This window comes from Mustelus asterias, unplaced genomic scaffold (assembly GCF_964213995.1).
Source record: "Mustelus asterias unplaced genomic scaffold, sMusAst1.hap1.1 HAP1_SCAFFOLD_1871, whole genome shotgun sequence".
Taxonomy (NCBI): Eukaryota; Metazoa; Chordata; class Chondrichthyes; order Carcharhiniformes; family Triakidae; genus Mustelus; species Mustelus asterias.
Genome location: NW_027591816.1, coordinates 33,909 through 38,491, shown reverse-complemented (window position 1 = coordinate 38,491; position 4,583 = coordinate 33,909). Strand labels below are relative to the sequence as shown.

At 40.1% G+C, this 4,583-nt stretch overlaps 1 non-coding gene across 1 annotated transcript; it reads right to left on the bottom strand.

Annotated features, from left to right (window-relative positions):
- Positions 1 to 2,893: 2,893 nt before the first annotated feature.
- Positions 2,894 to 2,967, bottom strand: trnan-auu (transfer RNA asparagine (anticodon AUU)). Its single transcript has one exon. It is a non-coding gene; the product is annotated as a tRNA-Asn (tRNA).
- Positions 2,968 to 4,583: the final 1,616 nt, after the last annotated feature.

Here is a 4,583-nt window from a genome sequence, read left to right as displayed (position 1 = left end):
TACCACTGGCTCAATGTTGCCTTGCCTACCATTCCCGGTGTCATGAAATTCATCATGCCTTCTGATCTATCACAGAAATTCGTTTTGTTCCTTTCACTGAGTGATTCCTGACTTTGCAATCAGAAAATACTGGGAAAACTCAGTAAGTCAGTTCATTTCGTCGTGATAAACGCGCAACTAATTCCAATAGTCGAATCCTTTGAGATTAAAAGCATTTGGAAATTTTTGTGTGAGGGCAAAATACTGCTGGAACCTGAAATAAAAATAAAAAAAATGCTGGAAAATCTCAGAAGGTCTGACAGCATCTGTAGAGAGAGAATAGAGCCAACATTTCGAGTCCGGAGCTCTGACGAAGGGTCATCCAGACATAAAATGTTGGTTCTATTCTCTCTCCACAGATGCTGTCAGGTCAGTTTAGATCTTGCAACCTTTTCTCTTTATGATGAAAGTATTTCTGCCCGAATCAAACCGGGGACCTTTCGCGTATAAGGCGAATGTGACAACCACTACACCACAGAAACATTGCGATGCAATGATTCAAGGAAACTGGTTCCACAAACCCGTCAATTGCCAACAATAATTTACATTTGAGTTGCATGGAATTAGTGTGATAACAAAGGTATTTCGCAAAAATAATTAACTGGACATATAGCAGTGGTGAGATTCGATCTCACGCTTCAACTAATATTACTGTCCTGTAAGTCCAACAGGTTTATTTGGTAGCACGAGCATTCGGAATACTGTCCCTTTATCAGGTGACTCATGTGCTGAACGGGCAGTGCTCCGAAAGCTTGTGCTACCAAATAAACCTGTTGGATTTTAACCTGGTGTTGTGAGACTACTTACTGTGCTTACCCCAGTCCAACGCCGGCAACTCCACATCATTACTGCCCTGAACTCATCAATGGTACCAACAGAACCTATTGATGCCGTATCTGGTGTTGCCAGTGAATAGAATCAATGGAGTAGAATTGGTTCACATGTCCCATTGAACCTCCTCCACGATTGAATCAAGGCAGATCCATAGCCTCAACCCCAATTTCCCAGTTTATCCCGATTGCCCTTCATTCAATTAGATTCCAACAACTCTCCACCTCAACCTTCAATGTCTTCATCAACTGAAGATCCACAGACCTCTGTGCGGCTACAGAATTGATGCAAGGTGGCGCCCGAGCGAGGCTATTTCTTGCAAGCTGTGCCCTGCATACCTTCTAATTCTATCCTTCACTCTCGTTCTATGCTTCTAAAACTTCATTCGAACTATTTTAAAGTCTCCAACAATGCTTTCATCAATTTCTTACAATCTAGCTTTGATTGGAACACGACATTCTGCACTCTCTCATTCCCTTCTCTATGAACGGTATGCTTTCTCTGTAAAGCGCGCAAGAAACAATACCTTTCACTGTATGCTAATACATGTGAAAATAAATCAAAGAATTCCAAAGATTCACAAGACTTTGAGTGAAAAAATGTCTCCGTACCTCATTCATAAATAGCTGAAACATCATCCAGAGAATATTAGCCCAGAGTACCTTACTGAGGGACTTTTTGTCACCGTATAACCGTAACGTCACTCACATGCCATGGCAAATCCATCTAGCCTACATCAGCTGCACCGTGAGTGTGACAGTGGAAGTAGAAAAGCAACAGTATGTCAGTGGCGACTTTGCTGAGGGCATTTTTTAAATAAATGGTGAAGAACAAATTAACATTTTGTCTGCTCCAATCCAGTTCATATGCAACAACGATCTAGAATCAGGGAAAAAAATTTAAAAATATTAATTTCGATTATGTCTCCACCTTATTTTGAATCGAGGAGCCCATCGTTTATGAAATGAACATGTTAACTCCTCCAATCCAGAAACGCTGCTCATGACCAATGTGACCAGCCGAGAATATCAAACAGTGCAGTCAGATTGCAATGTAAATCCTTGTTTTGTAGAATTTTAATTCTGTTGAAAATCTTAGCCAAGTGGCAGAGTCATTGATCTAACATAAGATTCAGAAAGTAACATTTGCCCCGAATTTTATCTCTTTCTCCGTGACTGCAGTTGCCGAATATTATTCAAGCATTGGGGAAGTGTAAGTGCCACATGGCTGTGAAATAATGTGATGCCTTAATATTTAATAACACTTAGCGATGGGACAGCTGCTTTGAAAAGGTTTTGTCAGTTTTTTTGAACTCAATAATCAGTATACTTCAGGAACACAGGTGACGCATGGAAGTGTTTAAAATTTGATGCGTGTCCAAAGATTCTGCAAAACCTGCTGATGCATGTATTATAAATACAGGTTTTGCCAGAACATAAAACACACCGCAAGACGGCAACGATAAATGAAATAGTCCCACAAGCTATTCACGTGTAACTTCAAATTTCCAAAACCCACCAATCTCATCGTTGCTGATCCTGTGAAACTTACCATGTAAAACACGGCAGGCATTCAGCTCTCAAAGAAACTCAAATGTGAATTATCTGCTCTCAATCTCAGGACTTTGCAATTATAAAAACAGCATTCTGGTGAAAGTTTAACTCCGTCCTCATTCCACTGATTATTGCCGACTTGCTGTGTATTTCCCTCGTTGAACACATTTCAGGTTGGGATAGACAAATTCCTGATCTATCTGAGAAAGAAGGGGCGTGTGCAGGATAATGGCAACCCAAGATCAAACATGGGTTAAAGTTTCGAGTTCAGTTATTGAGTTTAATAATATTTGAAATATATAAATTGTTACCAATAATATGTTAGAGATAACTGTTCAATAAATTAACGTCGGCTAACAGCAGAGACAGAAACATACGACAAGTTTTTTTTAGTGTTGCCCAAGGACTCAGTGACACTCAAAACCCAAGAGACAATGAAAGCAGATGGAGAGAAAAAAAAGTGAAACCACCGTCCCTGAATGGACTCGAACCACCAACGTTCCGGTTAATAGCCGAACGCGCTAACCAATTGTGCCACAGCGACTGACACAATAATGATCAACATGGCATCCTTAATCAGGGTGACGGCGTGTTGGCTGCAAATTCGACGCCAATGCAATTTTCACGAAACCTGACATAGAAAGACCAAATGATGGTATCGTTTACAAATCTAAACATGTAGATTTTACTATTTTACCCCACAGTGTTCACGTTTTACCCCAAGTACTGTTCACGTTTAGTTCAAAATTGCACTCAAATTAATTACCTGTAATAAACGCTCCAAACATTGCACAGATACCGAATAACCACATTGTTGTTTGTCTTTACGCCTATTTACTTAGAAACCTGCAGACACTGACAATATGTCACCGCTGGTTCTACCAGTATTGAGGCTCGGTGTCTCCTGTTCCCGCTCATATGTCATGACATTCTGTGTTTGGCGTAGGGTACAGCCACCAGTCTCCTGACAATTGGACAGTAACTGATCCAAATGCACAAACTGCAAAGATTGAAATTTCAAACGGGATAATGATATTCAGAAGGAAGTAACATTTATCATTCAATGATATCAATGCACAATGCCGCGATTCACACACTGAGTGTGTGTGAAGGCACAGTAATCACTGACACTGCTGAAAACTCGAATTCCTTTTGTTTAACAGCAATATATTGAAGTTCACTGACGTCGTATGTACGTCATAGCGAACACAGAATGTGACACACATTGATAACTTGCAGGGAATATATTATAAATAACGGATCTTTCATCAATGTTTAGTTCATGCAGGATTTTTAGAATCCGGGATTAATATTACACACATTCAAAGGGATTTATAAGTTTCTAGTTTGACTTATGGACAATTCTGCTAAACTTTCAGTTAGCACTTGTTCAGCAGAGTTTTTTTTTACCTTACGTCCTCGCTGTGACCATAACTTGCAAAATCAGTCTTCCAATGAATGAAATGCTCACTCTGTCACCTTTACCCGAATGAAGATTCCTTGAGGAAAAAAAAATGCACCGTTGTCAGTTTAACCGCTAACGTTATTATAAAGCGAGGTCGGGAGGCGGAGCTTCTCGCTGCTGTCATAACCTGAGATTGGCTGTTGCGGTCCCAGTGACCTCAGTCAGATACATGTGCACTTCCGGTTCTAACGGTAGTTTCCCATCTCCATGTAACTCCTGATAGAAACAGTGACCGAGTGTAAGGATGTGTAATTCTCTGCTGAAGATGATTCATGGAAAACTATTCAGCTACTGCAAATGCTACTGAGACCACAGATTTCCGCTCCTAAATTCATTCTGATGATCAGATTATCTAATTCCATTTGAAGCAATTGAAACATAAAGTAGACGAATCAAAATCAGAACAGAGAAGGGGAAATGTTTTAACAGGGCATATGAAACACCAACACTTCGTGTGACGTCAGCTTTCGAGACGAAGAAAAACTTTTAGCGCTTTATAGTGTTCATTATCTGCAGCAAATTCCTCAGATAAATCATTAAAAGCTTATCAATTTTGGAGAATTGGAAACTGGAAACAAATACATTTCAGCACCACGAGTTATCCTAAAGCATGTGACAGCCAATCTGGTACTTTCGCAATGCAGTCACTGTTGCAATGTCTCGAAAATAACTTCCCTTATCGAGGAGACAGTGGG